The 19,960-nt window shown below is 47.6% G+C and overlaps 1 protein-coding gene across 1 annotated transcript in view; it reads right to left on the bottom strand.

Moving 5' to 3' along the window:
* TEX2 (testis expressed 2) overlaps positions 1-8,075 on the bottom strand; it is a 103,145-nt gene extending 95,070 nt beyond the window's left edge. The window contains exon 1 of the mRNA XM_010856416.1: positions 7,476-8,075. The gene's annotated coding sequence lies outside the window, so the exon portion shown is untranslated. The remainder of the gene's footprint in view (positions 1-7,475) is intronic.
* Between the last annotated feature and the right edge of the window lie 11,885 nt (positions 8,076-19,960).

Genomic DNA, 19,960 nt, shown 5'->3' with positions numbered 1-19,960 from the left:
CCCAGGAACATAAGCCTTCCTAAGGACTGTGGGCATGGTCCCTCTCCTCTCACAGGACCACTCTGTACCTTGTTTCCGCTCAGAAAATGCATTTCTTTTAGGAAACCTGGTTGTTGTTCAGTCACTAAGTTGGATCCAACTGTTTACGACGCCAGGAACTGCAGTAGCCAAGCTCCCCTGTCCCTCACTACCTCCTGGAGTTTGCTCAAATTCATGTCCACTGAGTCGATGATACTATCTAACCACCTCATCCTCTGCCGCCCTCTTCTCCTCCTGCCCTCAATCTTTCCCAGCATCAGGGTCTTTTCCAATGACTCAGCTCTTCGCATCAGGTAGCCAAAGTATTGGAGCTTTAGCATCAGTCCTTCCAATGTATATTCAAGGCTGATTTCCTTTGGGATTGACTGGTTTGATCTCCTTGCCGTCCAAGGGACTCTCAAGAGTCTTCTCCAGCACCACAGTTTGAAAGCATCAATTCTTTGGCACTCAGCCTTCTTTGTGATCCAACTCTCACATCTGTACATAACTACTGGAAAAACCATACTGTGGACTATACAGACCTGGATGCTGTGTCAAAGATAAGGATCCTTCAGGACAAGGGGAAATATTCTTGAGTGGTGCTGAGTTCTTAGACCTCAATGGCATAAATAAAGGCTCCTCTGCAAGTCACCATCCACTGAGGTGGCGGGAAGGGGTCAGAAGTGGAAATGAAAGAAGTGCTGCTAACAACAGGACTCCAGACCTGCGGCTCCGGGCCTGCCCTTGTGTCAGGCTCCCAGCTTGCCTCATACAGGAAGGCTGTTGGAATGCACATCTGAAGCCAGGACACAAATCCAACAAATGCAGTTTTCTCAAGGTACTTTCTTAAACACATATATTCTCAAATGGGAGAACTCTGAAGTCATGTTATGCCATAATAAAGCAGGCAATGCCTCCTTTAAAACTAATATAACAAGCGATTTACCTAGCAAATTAAAAACCCACTGGGTCAAAGGCTGTATCTGTCTTTCCACTCTAAGGGAAAACACACATAGATAACTAGGGAAATAAATGCAGAGTTGGTACTGCTTTTCTACATAATTTGCCCTTAGACAAAAAGAACCTTCTCCCCAAAGTCCCTAATGGGAAGTACTGGGCCCAGCTCTGCAGGGGAAGGGAGCTACACCTTCCAGAAGCACTACTCTCAGGTCACACGACTTTCTCAGAATGAGGCCTGGCCGCAGCTTTCAGCCCTGTTCAAACTTACTGTCCAACAACCCACAAGGTACATTTTCAAGCCATAGCCTGAACCCTCCAATGAAAAATGGTGTAACAGCAGCAAACTCCCTTCTAAAATTCTCTCCAAAAACTTGCCTCTTACTGTAAATCAAGGGTTTTTACGTCTACATGCAAAACTGATCTGTGTGTACATGTGTGGTTTTCTAGAGAGATCTCATAGGGTTCAGAGACTCAAAAGTGCATGGCCTAAAAGCAGTTAAAGTACCACTTAAAGGGCAGCAGAACTTTTTCCTTTGGGTTATTTTAGGAAACGAGTTTCCCTGATGGCTCAGCAGTAAAGAATCCACCTGCAGTCCAGGAGACTCAAGAGATGCAGGTTCAATTCCTGGGTTGGGAAGATCCCCAAGAGAAGGAAATGGCAACCCACTCCAGTATTCTTGCCTGGGAAATCCCATGGACAGAGAAGCCTGGCGGGTTACAGTCCATGAGGTTGCAAGGAGTCAGACACAATTAAGCATGCAAAGCTTCTCAGAGCCACTGCCAGTTTCTAACAAGTTAGGACCTGCCTGGAGTCAAATACTTTTTCCCAGGAAGTATACCAGGAGTCAGCAGTACTAGCTACCATACTCCTTTTGTGGTGCAGATCCCCCACATTCCTGGGGATGCCTGAGGACAGGCCGCCGGACCTCACAGCTATGACAGCCCCTGAAATCAAGATGGTGAGTCAGCGAGGTCTGCACTGAGGATGCTGATTCCTGAGTTTGCTTTGGACTCCTGGATGTTGACATTTTCCACTGCAAGCCGGTAACACGTCATAATAATTTACTGGGTTTTTGTTTCTTTTTTTTTTTTTAATTCAGAAACACATTATTTTATCCAGCTTTCTAAGCAAGATCAAAATTAATGTTGAGTCTTCAATGCTTCAGTACATCACTCAAGATACAGGACACATCTCCATAGAAACTTTCCTCCCAGGCAAGTTTTATCTTCGACTGAGCATTTCTACATCAAAATGTAACCCTAAAGTCATTGTTTCCACTGGTCTCTGACCCTCTCAACACACTGTGTCCTAGATTAAAGAATTTTCAATATTCTGTAAGAATTAATACTTGTACATTTGCCCTCCCATTTAAAAATTATTTTTTTTAATTTTTGTTTTAATAAACTTGTTCTCTGTGAGGTTTTTCTAACATGGAAATTTAAATATACTACAGATTACATAAACTCTCCACTTCCGTCAGTCCCAGATGCTGGACCTGCTGATCACACACCGTTTGTTTCTACAAGCCATGGAAGAAAGTGACTTTGTTACTCTAAAATCTCATTGTCATTTCACGTGTACCCAGTTACCAATGTTCTTTCACGCAATGGCAATTTTTGGTCTTTCTTCCAAAAATGTGACCAAAGGTACAATGAAAGGCTGAAAATTACTGTTTTCTGCTTGTTCTCCTGGACTACCATCTCCCTCTAGCATTTCTTCTAAACCAAAAGGTACCATTGTATTTGGAAAATAATCAAGTTTTTAGAAAAAGGTACCTTTACGCTATTATTTCCAGAATGACTTAGATAACACCAAAGGGGAAATTACCATCTGCTGAGAAAATTGTAAAATAATTTCTAATTCTGTTTGCTATAATTTGACAATTCCATCTTAAATAGTCTAGAAAATGTACCATTGTGAGATGTCTCAAAGCCATTATCCTAATTGAAATCTATTTAAATGGACTAGTCAGTTTCTTTTCAAGTCACATAAAAGCACACAGACCAAAGATCCTGCCTATTAAATCAAGGGGGGATGGTATGCCTGTAAAGTACATGTTGCCAAAGGAGTAGGATTTTAACCTCAAATACCTCAGCCATCTATCATGGCATATGTAAGCGGTGGTCTAGAGAGCTTCACAGGCCGACATACATGCAAAATGAAGTACTGAACAGCCCTCCTTTTTAAAAAATCGAAGTCAGGAAGAGCAGACATGTTCTGTTCATCAGGCTGGTTTTCACTCCCAAGTTTTTGTTTCCCACATGTTTTACTGTTTTCTTTAAACAGTAAACAGACCTTTCACTTCTCTGCATTCATAGAAAAGTGGAATGGAGAATCCCAAACAGTTGACGGGAATGCACTGCATTTTTTGGATAGCTTTCCATTAAAATGGGACAGAGGAGGAGGGAGGTAAACTGATCGGGGTCCCAGGTACAATGGGGAGAAGGAAAACATAGGGGCTGGCGAGAAATAATTCACCTTCGGGAAACAGAGCCAGGGCCATAACTTCCTCTGTATTTACAATCCACGGTGCTGACTCTTCATTAATTTTAGATGAGTTTCACGGTAGGTTTTTTGTAATTACCAACAGCTTGCATTCTAGCACAGGAGCCGGCTCTATCAATTAAGAGATCCAGTTTCCTAAGCAGAGCCTCCCGGATCACATGCCCACCTTCACATGAAGGTGTGTGCTGCCGGGGAGCTACCGAATCCTCAGAAGTAGCAAGAGAAGAAGACCTTCCTCCAAGACCCCTTTCAGGGCCAGATCCCTGACCCCCTAGAATGCTGGGGGAGAAATTCAGAGAGGGGAAGAAACTCAAACTACCAAAGGTAGATGATGATCACCTTTGACTGTAAATGTAACAGGGTTCTGCTATAATAATGCACGTCACCAGTGCTGTCATATATTGGTCCGCCCCTGGAAGAACGGTCTTTTTTTTTTTTTTTAAACTTTTTGGCTGCACTGCATGGCATGGGGGAATCTTAGTTCCCCAACCAGGGATCGAACACAAGCCAAGCCCCTGGTAGTGGAAGCAAAGAGTCTCAACTGCTCGACCACCAAGGAAGTCCCAAGAACGGTCCTTCTGAAAGCAATTTCTTCTGTCTTTTCTGCCTCTAGCAAAACTAGAATAAGGAATATAAAACAGAATCATACTTTCATAAGCAGAGCTCATATCCTAGGACACACATGAGGTCCACAAGGAAAGAAGGGAGCCAGTGACAGTGAGGGCAGGTGTGGGTTCCTGACCAGTTGGAGGCTGCAAGAGGAGATTGCTGGACTTCAGGCTAGCAATGGTAAGCTGAGACCCAAGGGGCAGAGTCAAACAAGGCTGCAAGGCTCAGACTCCCAGTTCTCTTTCTACTTCAGGGCCCCCTTTCTGGCTGCAGACCAAGAATCACCAGACCCAACAGAAAAGCCCACGAGAGGGAAAAGATTAACTTAGAAGGCATTAGGATAAAAACAGAAGGAAGAAAAGGTGGTATAAAAGAGATAAACCCAAGAAAAGAGAAGCCCTGTGAGAATTTAGGGGGTTGAGGGGGGAGACTGGGGCACTGATTAAAAGAAACTGACTAAGGAAACCAAGGAGAAGATGTCTTGGTATAAGACACCTGGTTCAGAGGACAACTTTATCAGTGCTCTCCACAAAGGACACCTTAAGGATCTGAGGAGGGCAAAGAGGCCAGTAGTGAGGAAAGAGAATCTCAGGGGTCCAGGCTAGCCTGGCATGACTGGTGAGGAGAAGCCAGGCTTGCACACACAGACTCCCACCCGCTGGGACCCTGGAGCCTTTGTTCCAGGTTCTCCCTCTACTCTGAATTGGTCCCTCCTTTCTAAAAACCTGGCTTCAGAGCTTTTTAGACGAAACATAAAGCAACTTTAGAGCTGGAGCTCTTCCTTAACCTGATAAAATCAACACCCCGGCCCACCACCACCATCACTGTCACTGCAGCCAACGCACATGCGCAAATACCCACAGGATTTCACATTCAACTCGTGAGAAGGCAGAGACTTCTCCCTTCCCCAGCCCAAAGTTAAAAACCCTGGCTGAAAGAACTCAGTGCACTGTTCCTAGTAAGGGGGGTGGTAGTGTCTTGATCCACACCCCTCTGGTTGGTGGGTGCAAGCTCTGTAGGCCATCCGAGAAGGCTGAGGTTCTGCTCTAGCAAGACGACACTGGTCTAGCACCTCCCAAAGCGCCACCAGGACTTTGTGCTCCTGGAACCAAGACCTTACTGGGAAAACAGCTGGTTACTTTCTAGACACTCCACAAATAGCCCCAAAATGGAAAAACAAATGAAAATTCCAAAACATACTTTAGTTAAAAAAGAAAAAAAGAAAAACTGGCACGCTGGCTTACAAACTATTACCCTGGGAAAAGAGAATCTAACCACTTTTTAGGGCTTCCCTTGTGGCTCAGCCGGTAAAGAATCCACCTGCAATACGGGAGACGTGGGTTCAATCCCTGGGTTGGGAAGATCCCCTGGAGAAGGGAAAGGCTATCCACTCCAGTATTCTGGCCTGGAGAATTCCATGGACTGTATAGTCCATGGGATCACAAAGAGTCAAGCAGGACTGAGCGACTTTCACTTTCAACCATTTTATAATTAAGAATTTATCAGGTTCAACTGCTATTCAAATACCAGCTTTTAAGATTTTTGAAATGCCATCTTTAAAAAAAGAATGGCAAAGTGGGTAGGGACTTCCTTTAGGAGATTCACAGAAGACTGGCACTCACGGAGAGTCCAGGCCTGCCCAGTGGCAGTCCCCAAGCACAGCCACTGTCTTCTGAGCAGTGTCATCTGCTGAATGCTCAAGGGATCCTTGGAGGATCAGCCCACACTAACTCAATATAGGGATAACCTATTTGATAAGCCCTTTCTCAAGCCTCAAAGAATCTGGCCTGAAATCATCACAGTTTCCAGGCTTCCCACTTGTCTGGCCGGACCACTCAGTCCCTTAGCAACAGCATCACACCACTGAGAGATACTGATGTGACCCCCCCAACCACAGGCAGGAAAAGGGGCCGACAGGGCTGAACCACATACCTGCCCCTGTCTCACTGTTGCCAAAACAAGAAACCAAAAACCTCTCATTCATGCTTCAAGTACCAATTTGCTCACCTGTAGAAAAGAACTCCTAAAACAGAAAAATGTGGCCAAAAAAAATACTCCTTTCTTCCTGAGCACTCAACACTAACCAATTACCGGAGCCCACCTGCTCTGTGCTCACTCAGCGCAGAGGTGGGTGAGAGGCCAGGAGACTCTGCTGCTGCGCTTGGGAGGAGCCCAGGGGAGGCAGGACAGCATTTCTGGGAAGGGAAATTGAAGTTAACAGGCCAACAACTCTGACAGATAACATAGAAAGATTAAAATTCTCATCAAGCCCCAGTAGTGGGAAGTTTTAGAAAACAGTTAAGTCGGCAATTTCTGGAAGATTTCTTCTTAGCTGCGGGTCAAAAATGTATATACTTTAAACATGTCTTACATTTTAATTTGTGAGATTAACACTCTGGCATTATAAATTTACATAGTTGGAAGAACCTCTTGACCATCTGCCCCAGAAAACCCTGGGCCCTGGACTTGTTCCCTGTGCTGCCAAAAATGACTCTTACCACCTAATCCAGAAACTCAAATTGTGCTTTTTTCCTTCTATGAGATTTTCGTACCACAAATCAGACCTAATGAAATAAAATTTCACTGCAGGCTATTAAGCCTCTGCCAACACCCCTCTCGATCACAGTCAAGCCTTAAGACAAAAGCTCAAATGACCAAATGAGTTTGATTTCAGGCTCAGAGCATGATCAATAGTCATTTCTGTTGGGAGTTTTAGCCTTAAAAAAAAGATTAATGTTCCTGCTTTACTATAACCTACCCTTCAGAATCGAGTACCACTCATCACCTCCCCACAGACATTAGCCTACCCTGGGAAATTAAAACGAAAGCAACTCCTTTCCCCTGGGCTTTCCACCACTCTTGACTTATTTTCCACTTCGATCTTGCCTGTGAACTTAGCCAAAGCCCGCAGCTCCACCTTCCCTGAGGACGGCTCCCTTCAGACTTCCTAGCACAGGTACTAGGAGACCCCACTATTTCTATCCTGAACTTGAGTGGAGGAATGGGAAACCGATCAGGGGCCACACAGACTAGTCACTGCCCTGGGCTAATGTTCCCGAGGTCACTAACGGACATCTGGACACGAGGACACGGACGGCCTCCCTTCCAGCTCAGGTGAGGAGCAGGTCCCTCAATTTGATCAAAGGAAGCAACAAAATGAGGTAGGAGATGCTCAGCCCAGTGACTGCAGGGTGGAGAGCAGGCACCGTGGAGCCGGCCTCCCTACCCCGAGCTCTCTGCCTATTGCTGGCCGCAGCCACAGGTCCCCTTGCTGTCTGCATGGCTTCCCCCTGTCCTCGCTGTCAACCACCTTTTCCTCATTTGTCACCGTTAGGTCCCAGCAGGACCGCACACACACACACATACACACACTTCCCTTTACCTGCTCTCAGAGGTAAAATGATCAGCAAGGTAGGGTTAGAATCTACCACATGGTCCACTCTGAATGGAATTCACCTTATACAAACATCTGCTTGGTCCACTACACCTGCCAGGAGGCGTGTTTTAAAATCTATGAAAAAAAAAAAAAATCATTGCCTCCTCAGTCTGGCAGGCAGAGTCCTACAGTGACATAACCTGGCCTCTACTCTATCATCATTGAAACGTTCCCCGCCAGCCTTCCACGATCAGGGCACGCAGTGAATCTCGCAGAGGGTTTTCTTTTAGAGCCAGGTGTACCCACACTACCTGGCTCTATTCTAATCCTCCCTCCCCACCAGATCATAGTTACCCGGCTGAGCTGTTCAGGCTTCCAGGGCATGGAGGTATCACCTGCTCACCCTCCACCAGTGGCGTTCTCAACCAGCTGATGCCAGTTCCCACTTGGGAGTTCCTGGGCACCACTTCAGTACCCACACTGCTGCTAAGTCACACAGGTCTCTATAGTCTCTGGTTCTGCCATTTTCCTGGACACTTTTCTGTCCCCTTAATATTCAGCTTGCTGCTGCTACTGCTGCTGCTGCTAAGTCACTTCAGTCGTGTCCGACTCTGTGCGACCCCATAGACAGCAGCCCACCAGGCTCCCCTGTCCCTGGGATTCTCCAGGCAAGAACACTGGAGTGGGTTGCCATTTCCTTCTCCAATGCATGAAAGGGAAAAGTGAAAGTGAAGTCGCTCAGTCGTGTCTGACTCTTTGCGACCCCATGGACTGCAGCTTAAAGCCTTCTTAACCAGACTTGCAAGACTCCCAGAAGACATATCACTCTGGTCTTCATGAAATACCTCCTCTCTGGTTATTGGAGGCTCTGGTTCAGGGAACCAGTCCCTTCCTTCCAAAAATAAAAACAAAAACACACATTTCCTAGGAAACCAGCTAGTGACATCCCATCAAACTGAGAAAACATCCCAGTTTCTCTTTCAGAATCACAAAAGTTATAGAAGAAATGTAACCATCATCTCTGCCAAGGCCTTCCATTTCCTGGCTAGAAATACATGGTTTCTGGTGAAGATCCAGGTTTCCCCTGAGTCTCTCCCACATGACAAGAGGATCTGAGGAGCACCCGCAGGCTCCTCCCCTCAGCTAGAAGTGGCCCAGGAAGAGGGCGTCTCCTCACCGGCAGGGTCAGGACCTGCCTCTGTTCTTCCCAGTGGCTGGAAGTCTCTTCCCGGACAAGGCAAAACTAGAATCCCCTCCCACTGCTGCCAAGAGTGCTTCCCAGGTGGCTCAGCGACAAAGAATCTTCCTGCCAATGCAGGAGACGAGGGTTCAATCCCCAGGTCGGGAAGACCCCCTGCAAGAGGAAATGGCAACCCATCCAACCCACTCCAGTATCCTTGCCTGGGAAATCTCACAGAGGAGCCTGGCGGGCTACATACAGTCCATGGGGTTGCCGAGTCAGAGGTGACTGAGGACAACACTGCCAAGAACTCTTTTTAGGACCCACCTGGCATGATTTTGGAGTAGCGCCACCACCTGTGGGACACAGCCCAGGGGTGCCAATGGGAATAAGAGCCATGGAGGAAAGCGAGGAAAGAGAGACAAACATGAACAGGGCAGAATCCCGACTCTAGAAAGACAGGAAGACTACTACATCTCTGTCTGTGGGTTGTATATGGAAGACTCCAACCGTGAGTTCTTAAATGGGAGCCCAGTGCAACTAAGCATATACTCAGTGAGAGTGATGCCCCCTGAGGGCAGGGATAGGAAGTTAGACAGGGGACCACCCTTAACTCAGCAGGCAAATGCTTTTCAAGTGTGGGTCAAGACATGTTTCTCCTGTGAGACAGTGCTAAACCCACCAGACAGCTCCAACCACAGATTCCCATGGACTATCCCTCCACACTCAGCCCCCAGCCTGGCCATTTCCCTTCTCAGGTTATCCTGCTCTAAAAACTATGCAATCCTTCCAATAAATCCAAGTGTTAGAGAGCATTATTCAAGGTCACCCATGTTCCTAATGTGCTTACACTCATTCATTCACTCACCCAGCAAACATTTAAGAAGCTCGTGCAGCGGGCCAGATGCTGAGCGAGGCACTGGTATATAATCGTGAGCACAATGGATGAGGTCCCTGCCCTCCCAGAAGAAGTGGGAAAGCAGATGTCTCCTAAAGAATACGTCACCACAACAGCGAGAAGTGGTGTAAAGAACAAGAGAGAAAAAGGGAGCGAGGTGAGGAGGTGGAGCTGCTTCCCGAAGAGGGAGATGCACGGTGGTTCAGTTCCTGAAAGGCTGAGCTCCCTTCCAGCTGGGAACAGAAGGGTCATGGACTGTAATGAACTGAGAGGGGAGAGTCCTGGGGCCAGGCCACAGCAGAGGCAGGCGGGGGGCGCTGAATCACACAGGACTTTGCAGACGAGGTTCAGAATGTGGCTCTTATCCTGGGAGCAACAAGAAGCCTTCCTAGGATTGGGAACAAGGATGTGGTGTGATCATATTAGGAATTTTTAAGAGAAAGAGACCACTCCGGCTGCCGAGGGGTGAAGAGATTAGAGCAGAGGGAAAGCGGCTGTGAGAAGAACGGGGGGGAAGGCTGCTGCCACCTTCAAAACCAAGAGAGTTGTTTGGACTAGAGTGGTGGCAGTGAAGCTCAAGAGAAAGAGAACCATTAAAGAGATGTTTAAGAGATGAAAATAACAGCACCTGGTAACGGACGAGATAAGAGCCAGCTTGCATTTGCAGTGAAGAGAAATGTCAATTACCTCCGGCAGCAAATATTGGCTGTATACACTCTGCAGCTCACTGGTATTACACTTACTTCCTTTGGCACCTATTTTTCAGAATTTCTAGACAAATTTAAAGCTCTTCTCCTTACTTGCTCTTAAATCCATTCTTAAAAACTGTCATCCGTTTTTGAAACATATTTATTTAGCATGTACTATGTGCTGGGGAGGAAAAGGTGACTACGACAGCCCAGGCCCTTGCATGTCTCCTCTGAACCTCTAAACCCCCCTGGCAGTGAATGCAGCTACCAAGGGTAAGGTCACCCGACCACCTGAAACCTTCATATGAGCCACTCAACAGATTCCCGTCTACCTCTTAGAAACCTTCTGTGATGCAAGAGTAGCACAAGCGCTTTGCATTGGAGAGAGTCACTCCTTCTTTCATAAGATCTGAGCCCTGGAAGACATCCCGCACCAAATCTAACCTCTCAGGTTACTGAGCTGCCAAAACCGTGCTCTCAGAGGAACACCATGAACCCCAAGAGGCAATTCTTCCTTCTACAGAATCAAACTCCTTTTCTCTAAAATATACCGAGTTCAGGACCTACACAAGAATTGTGCTCTCTCATTTGTTGTCCAAATTAGTTTCTGCAGGATTTTTCCTATCACAGAGATTGAACAGTGTAGCTCCAGGGTTTACGACACCATCAGTGTGGCCACATGGAGCTCTTTAACTGAAAATTAAGATAAAACATCAGTTTCTCAGTTGCACTAGCCACCTTGCAAGGTTTGATAGTCAAGGCAGCCAGAGGCCACCATATTGACAGCACAGATGGAGCACATTCTCAACGCTACAGAAGGTCTGTCGGAAAGTGTTCTCTGCAGGTTTGAGTTCTCCTTAAAACACACACAAAAGTTTAATAGATAGAGACTTTCAATACATAGCTGTGTCCTCCTTGATTTTGTAAGTGAATGCTATAATCTGGAGAAGGCAATGGCAACCCACTCCAGTACTCTTGCCCGGAAAATCCCATGGACGGGGAGGAGCCTGGTAGGCTGCAGTCCATGGGGTTGCTAAGAGTCAGACGCGACTGAGCGACTTCACTTTCACTTTTCACTTTCCTGCATTGGAGAAGGAAATGGCAACCCACTCCAGTGTTATTGCCTGGAGAATCCCAGGGACAGGGGAGCCTGGTGGGCTGCCGTCTATGGGGTCACACAGAGTTGGACACAACAGCAGCAGCAGCTATGAAGTGAAGTGAAGTCGCTTGGTCATGTCTGACTCTTTGCGACCCCATGGACTCTAGCCTACGAGGCTCCTTCGTTCATGGGATTTTCCAGGCAAGAGTACTGGAGTGGGTTGCCATTTCTTTCTCCAGGGGATCTTCCCAACCCAGGGATCGAACCCAGGTCTCCTGCATCGCAGACAGACGCTTTACCGTCTAAGCCACCAGGGAAGCCCTAGCAGAAGCTATAATCTGAACTTAATATACACCAAAAAATAGTGCTTTTAGTCAGTCTCATAGTTTGGGGTTTGTGTATATTTTATTTGCCAGGAATGTTGAAAATAACCATGTGATTCCTTGTGAGGAAGAAAGGGACCAGTATTTCACAAGCCACTGTGAAGACTGTCTTATTCTTTCCATGTATGCGTGTGTGTGCGCGCGCACGTGTGCGTGCGCGCGCACGTGTGCGTGCACGCTCAGTTGTGTCTGACTCTTTGTTACCCCCATGGGCTGTAACCTGCCCAGGCTCCTTTGTCCATGGAATTTTCCAGATAAGAATACTGGAATGGGTTGCCAGTTTCTCCTTCAGGGGATCTTCCTGACCCGGGGACTGAACCCGCGTCTCTTGTGTCTCCTGCACTGGCAGGCACGTTCTTTACCACTGCACCACCTGGGAAGCTTCTTTCATATATATTTTATATATTGCCCAATGCAGGTGATATTTTTAGTAAATACACAGATTATTTGGCCATCTAATTTTGTGCTTACTTTTCATAGGCAAGTCTATAAGGGGCTTGCAAGAAATGTTCGTTTCAGATTTAGAATGGCAACCACTAACACCAGTCCTGTAATTATGTCCTGTAATGATGCAGCATGCAGGAATTTCTCTAGCACCATATCTACCATGTGATTTTATATCCCAAAGACACATTTATACTGTGACAGAAAATCCACCAACAATGCTTCAAATGTGAAACAACATGGGAACAAGATTGGAAAATGTTGATAATTACTCAAACTGAGTGACAGATACAGGAGGCTCATTTTTTCTTCTTTACTTTTGTGTATGTAAAATTTCTCTCCAGAATAATGGACTTTTTTTTTTTCTCAAGGAACTAATGCACTTATACACAAATTCAATCTGTTCTAACACATACTCTGGAGGGTAATTATAAACTTTGATAGGGCTGGGTGCATAGCATTTTACCAAACCTCTCAAGTCAGGCCAAGAACCAACCCAGCCAGCGACCTGTTTTATGAAGTTCTCCTCCTGTGTGATCCCAGGCTGTGGTGGGCATCAGGAAGCACTGCACTGAGCGTCTTCAGAGGCCGGGTTCAGGTGGGTTCTGTTCTCAGCTGCTCGGAGCCGGCATGCTTACCACCTGACAATAAGGCCACTGTCTGCCTCATCTTATCGGAAGAAAAGGCTGATAATCGACTTCCCTCCCCATCCCAACGCTAACGCAGATGCCCGCAGACTGAGGAACAATGCTTCCAGTCCACCCCAGCTTTCAGGTGAGCCCTGCCCGCGCTACAGAGGCCCCACGGCAAGCGCTGCCCAGCAGCCGGGCTGTGGCTAGCATGTGGCCGCCCCACACCACGCCACACAGGGACGCCTCCAGTGGACATGTGCAGGGGCCATTTCGGTCCCACCTATCGCCCTCTGGCTACTTTACACCCAGGATGATGGAAATGTGGACCCAAAAACACAAGCTCATCTCCTTCCAGGCCAAGTAAGTCAGCAAACCCCTGTAAGACATTCCCACGGTGCCTCAAGCACTGACAGGCTGGGAGTCCCAGCCCTTCCCCTCCGCTCTGTGATGCACCTGCCTTTCCTCCCTTCATCTGCTCCTCTGGCCCCTCCTCACCACAGCCACACCGGCCACAAGCCACTCCCTCCCTTGAGGCGCCTTCCCAACACTGGCTCCCTCCCTTTATTCTTTCTCAGGGCCTGTTTTTCTCCTCCCTCAGAGGAAGGAGATTTCCAACTTCTCACCATTTAATGTATACAACACACACGTCAGTTGACTTGTTTACTGTCTAGACTACATAATGTGCTGTGTGCCAGCAGGAAACACATCTGTTTCGCTCCCCGTTGGATTTCTTTCCAATGCTAAGCACAATGCTTGGCTCCAGACACTCAGAGACACTTGTTTAATGAGTGATGATCGCTGTTCAGTCAGTCCTTTCAGTGGTAAGATTTTTTAATTTTGTATTTCCAGCCCCAAATGATACATAGAACCATCTTGAGGAACACTGCTTAAAAGACAACATTAAGTGTAAGAAAGGACTTAAAATTGAGAGAGAGAACAGGCCAGCTTATGTCAGCTTTAAGTAACAAACGTGAAATGAAACTTACGAAATGCATACTGAGATTCTCAAAGGTTATCTGCAGGAATAATCCTGCAAGGATGGGGGTGGGGTGGTTTTAAATCTCAAAACCTAAACAAGCTGAAGAGGGCTCCTCTTGCCCTGTCCTGGTCTCAAATGTTAGAATAAGCCCAGGAGGGGCTCAGTGTGTCCAATCATCTCTTTGGAGGGAAGCCCTTAGAACCGATCTTCTGGGCAAACCCAACAAAGGTCACTAGGTTGTTTCAAAGCCCACCCATCAGCCACTCCAGCAGCTTCTTCGCAGAAAGGCCAGATTCTTCTCTCAACAGTCCTATCTATGCTCACAGTGGCCTGGCCTGTGGCTTTTGTTCACCAAAGAAAAACCAAAGAGGACTTGAGTCTTCTGCAACTCCTATAGGGGTCGTCCTTAAATTTAATAAAGTTCTCCCAACACACAGCAGATGTTCTCAAGGAGAACTCAGAATTTAAACTGGGGTCAGTACACAGTAAGAGGCTGGGAATGTATGACCCCAAAGCAAAGGGAAATCTCACTTTTTGAACTGAGAAAACTTCCAGGGAACATGGCTTAGAAGATTTCAAAATGAGGCAGGGTCCACCTGATACAACCACAGAACTCACACTGGGGAGCAACATAAGCCCGAGTTCTAGTCCCAGCCATAAGCTCTTGTCCTCGCTGCATGATCTTGAACACGTTACTTAACTCTGAACTTCGGCTTTCTCATCTTAGAATAAGATTGATACTAGGGTCTACTATTCATAAGGGCTTCCCAGACGGCGCAGGGGTAAAGAATCTGCCTGCCGATGGAGACGAATGAGACTGGGGTTTGATCCCTGGGTCAGGAAGACCCCCTGCAGTAGGAAATGGCAACTCATTCCAGTATTCTTGCCTGGACAATTCCATGGACAGAGGAGCCTGGGGTGGGGGTGGGGGGGTCCATAGGGTCACAAAGAGTCAGACACGATCAAGCACAAGCATTCACAGGATGATGTGAGGTTGAAAAGTGGGGCAGTGCCTGGCACACAGCAGTTCTCCATAAATGACAGTGCTCTTATTGTTCTCACCTGCCCATGTTTTCTCATTACAAAAGCACTAGCACAAACACGCACCTGAGACTTCAGGAGTCCTTTCCTTTCAAACATTTAACTTCTCAGATCCTTAAATTCATAAACTCACATAATCAACGACACTGTACTGGAGGGAGCGGGAGGAGGAGACTAAGAAATCAAGTCTGCACTTTGAAGAGAACTTCAAGGTCCAGAGTGGGGAAATGAAGTGCCCAAGACACACATAATAACTGGAGAACCCCCCAGGACGGCCAACGGGTCTCTTAACACCAACTGCAGTGCTCTCTGCACCTCACTCAGAAACTCAGGGTTTCTGTACCTGCCTCTGAGCACCCTTCTGATGAATGGGGCTGCATAGACACTTCACACGATGCAATTAAGCATCACAAGGAGCTTGGCCAGAGGCAACATGGAATCTTGCACAAAACCCTGAGGTGCTTTAAAATTCACACATAGTATTCACATCAGCCCAGGTTTCCAAAGTTCTCATAGTTATTTTTAACTTGGGATTTGAAGTTGACAAAGAACTTAATGAATAGGCAGGGAGCTGTCTGTCCATGGCTGGTTAGCTCCTGAAGTTAATGCTTCTCACGGGGACAAGAGTCAGCCAAAGGACAGAGCTCCACACAAACTGGAAAATGTTCCTGCAGCCCACAGATCGTGGATTACTGCCTGGGCTCTGAGTGGCAAATCTTACAAGACGCTCCCTAGCTTCCCTCTAGAGCCACCTACCAGTTAACCTTACGTTCTGTCATTCGACAGCATCACGTGTTCCTGGCTCACGCTGTGCCAGGCACACAAATGACTTCGTGTAATCCTCACAACTACTGACAGAGAATGTACTAGCATGGTTCATCTGACCTTGGACCCCACTAGGACACCATTATTTTATGTTCGAAAAAAGGAAGTCCAGCCAACTACAAATGTCAGACCTCATAGATTTAAAAGATACTTTGGCTTCCCTGGTGGCTCAGACCGTGACAGCATCTGCCTACAATGCAGGAGACCCGGGTTCGATCCCTGGGTCGGGAAGATCCCCTGGAGAAAGAAATGGCAACCCACTCCAGTACTCTTGCCTGGAAAATCCCATGGACGGAGGAGCCTGGTAGGCTACAGCCCATGGGGTCACAAAAAGTCAGACACAACTGAGCAACTTCACTTTCACTTTCTTCTCTTTTCAGACATGTTAAGCTGAGACAAAGTGTATTGTCTTACATTTGTGGAAATGTGAACACTGTCCCATTTTACAGATAAAGAAACTGAGGTACACAGAAAAAACAGTTTGCCCAAGGTCACAGAGCTAGTAAATAGAATACAGGTCTGGGATACAGACCTGGTAAGTCTGGTCACCTTTTCATGGCAATAAACTCAGATTTCCCGCGTCATGTGAATTACCCAGAAACACACCTGACAAAGAGGCAGGACACAGGGGGCTAACACCCGCCCGGCCACCAGCACATCAACTACGGCAATTCTCTGAACACCCCTGAACCTGGCCCTTCAAATGCCCAAGCAGGCACTGTGCGAGACTAGGATAACCTGCCTTTCTTCTGCGAAAGCAGCGCGGTATGCCACGGAAAACGTACATCTGGAATCAGAAAGTCCTACACTGAAGTTCTTGTTCCAGGGAATTCCCTGGTGGTCCAGTGGTTAGGACTCTGCTTTCACTGCTGAGGGCCTAGGTTCAATCCTTGGTCAGAGAACTAAGATCTTGTTGCACCAACTAACCAGCTTATGCCCTGGGCAAGCTACTGAACTGCTCTCAGTTTCCTCTCCTGTAAATTGAGACTCTCTGTGTGTGCCTGCGCGAGCCTGCCCGCTCAGTCACTCAGTCGTATCTCTTTGCGACCCCAGGTACTGTCCTGCCACGCTCCTCTGTCCATGGAATTTTCTAGGCAATACTAGAGTGTGTTACCATGTTCTATGCCAGGGGATCTTCCCAACCCAGGGGTCGAACCTGCATCGCTCATGTCTCTGGCATCGGCAGGTGGATTCCTTATCACGGCACCACCTGGGAAGTCCAACGTTGAGGCTTCCAGCACCTGTCTCCCTTAGAGGGCTGCTCCAGGACAAAAGAGGATATATTGGGTTGGCCAAAACGTGCGTTCAAGTTTCTCCATAAGATGTTATGGGAAAACCTGAATGAACTTTATGACCAGCCCAATATACACAGAGAAAGCAGCAATGGCAGAGCTGGAATTCAGCGAATGCTCTTTCTATAATGACCACCTTTTGCTCTGGGACAGAATTAAAGAACAAACAATTCCCTGTGACCTCAGCAATTCCCCAGGGGGACACTCTGGTGAGAATAAGGATCAGACAGAAGAAAGCTGACCCTGAGGGCCACTCAGGCAAAGAAAATGAACTAGAAGCACCTGGAGGGCAGGGACAGCTGCCTGACTTCCAAACTTCTGAGTAAACTCACTGACAGAGGGAAAGGTTAAAAAGAACATAACACCATCAAATGGAGAAGGCAATGGCACCCCACTCCAGTACTCTTGCCTGGAAAATCCCATGGACGGAGGAGCCTGGTAGGCTGCAGTCCATGGGGTCACTAAGGGTCAGACACGACTGAGCAACTTCACTTTCATGCACTGGAGAAGGAATCCCAGGGACGGGGGAGCCTGGTGGGCTGCCGTCTATGGGGTCGCACAGAGTGGGACACAACTGAAGCAACTTAGCAGCAGCAGCAGCAACACCATCAAAAAACACTGGTCAACAGATATGAGGATGAAGAGATACCACATCTGACACAGAAAGCAGTCTTGGAAGATTCAGTTTGATACCAAAAATGACCTACAGGGGATTTCCCCACTGTCCTGTTTCATTCTTACGATAAGTAATATTCTGTGCATTTCACCTCTTTCTTTCTTCAAGAGCTTCAGAAAATCCTCATAAGTTATGAGCTTTGGGAGGGAAGGTGAGCCATATGGATGTAGAAACAAACTCCTGACCTGCCTTTTTTCTCCATCATACCCAGAATGCCTCAAAGTTTCTGGCACATGGCCAACTCTCAACAAAAATTAGTTGAGTGAATATTTTTTGACTACATGCCATTTCACTGGGACCAGAACTCCCAAACATCCTATACATTTATCCTACCTAAAAGACTAACAACAGTCTTTCCTGCTTCTTTTCCAGATGCATTCCAAAACCATAATATCTAATATGCAAACGATACACTTGGCAATGCTGTTTCTCCAATCCTCTCACATGATGACTTTCTACTTGCTCTTCAAACCTCCAACAAGGCCCGGTCCCCTTAGTCCCACCAAAACCCATGCACTCTCTCTTCCCCTTCCTCTGTCCAGCCCTTGGGCTACTCGGCAGTTGCCTCAATTACCACCATTATCTGAATCTGTTTCTTAATCTCCTTCCTCTCAGGCATAGCACCTTTCCTGAAGATAAATGCAGGCAAGTCCAGTTCACCCACAGCTCTCCACCACCCCCAACCCTGAGGCCCATGTGAAAAAAAGAAACTATATGGCAAAAATCCCACTCTACCCTCATCATCTCAGGAGGCTGTTTGTTTTACATTAAGTTTAGCTCAATCACCAACTTTTAGAGGAATCTGAAAGAATGCCGTAATGATTTAAGGGTTGGGTAAGAGCACTCAATGGTAAAGCATCTGCCTGCCAATTCAGGAGACTCAGGCAGTTTGATCCCTGAGTCAGGAAGATCACCTGGAGAAGGAAATAGCAACCCTCTCCAGTATTCTTGCCTGGGAAGCCCCGTGGACAGAGAAGCCTGGCAGGCTACAGTCCATGGGGCCCCAAAGAGTAGAACCCGACTCAGTGACTAAACAGCAACCAGAGCTGACAAAAATGGCACTTTTGCTCTTTCAATACCTCCCTGGAGATAAGCTGCACGGTGTCACCCAGCTCTAAATCCACAAACCCAGACTTTCAGGAATTCCCTGTCAGTCCAGTGGTAAGCACTTTGTGCGCTCACTGCCTAGGGCCCTGGTTTGATCCCTGGTCCCAGAACTAAGATCTCCTTAGCTGGGTGGTCAAACAAACAAACAAACAAACATCTAAACTCTGCAAACACTCCCCATTCCAGAGTTCAAGGACCATTTGCGCCTCCGTTTTTCCTTATTGGCTTCCATATAAAAGTTACTCATTGTTTTCCTTCCAGCTTACATCAGGCTCCTGAAAGGACTCCTTTAAAGCCTTTGATGAAAACCATCAAAACATGCGAAAGGCTGGTTCTTTTCAACGTCTGCGCAGAGCAGCCGCGGTGTCACAACCTAGAACTTCAAACACGAATATGGCAGCACTCCTGCCTTCATGGAGCCCACGCTTTTCCTCCAAATAAAAAAGTATGCCCTCCATGGGCAGCGTCTCTTAAAGACGGTAGTGACAAAGTACTTCACGGCTTTGGAGGAAGAGCGAGGGTGGAGACAGGCTTTGCCCTTACATTAGATGCCCTGTAACCATAACAACCGATGGTTTCAGTAACCATCAACCCACCGAGGGGCTAAGTTTTCCAAAAGGCATTTTCAAGAGGGGAAAACTCCCCTGCACCGACTCCCGCGTCAGCCGAGCGTTCTGGGGAGCGGTTCAGCCCATCTCTGATCCCACCGATTCGTTCCTGCGCTCACCAGCAGCAGCACAGCCTCCGCCGTCACACCCCGCGCTCCGGGCAGGGCACCTGGCGTTAGGCCTCAGCCCAATGTCACTTGTTAACCTTCCAAAACCCCCGGCGTTCGGAACGCCGTCGTCTCAAGTCTAAGGCACGCGAACCACCCACTGCCACCCGCGATTTCCAAGAGCTGGCGAAAAACCACCCGAGGAGCTGAGAGCCTCTGAAAGATCCGCTTAAAAGTAACTGCGGTTCTCGACTTCCAGGCGTTTCGCGACGTGAGCGCCGGGGAAGACCAGAACCCGGGGCCCCATTCATAAAATCACAAGCTGTTTTCCCTGTTTGAGTGTGGACGGTCCTCCCCGGCTGGGGCCGAGCCCGGAGCCCGTGGACAGCAGGCTGGGGGGCTGGCCGGCGGGCACCTCTGGCGGGGTCAAGCCCAGACCGCCCCACACCGCCCCCAGAGGAAAGAAGGGTGCGCCCGGGGGCCTCGCGAGTAGGCGTCCATGTCAACTTAACCCGGACCGTGACAGCGGGG

This window comes from Bison bison, unplaced genomic scaffold (genome assembly GCF_000754665.1).
Source record: "Bison bison bison isolate TAMUID 2011002044 unplaced genomic scaffold, Bison_UMD1.0 scf7180017864371, whole genome shotgun sequence".
Taxonomy (NCBI): domain Eukaryota; kingdom Metazoa; phylum Chordata; class Mammalia; order Artiodactyla; family Bovidae; genus Bison; species Bison bison.
This window is presented reverse-complemented; position numbering and strand designations above follow the sequence as displayed.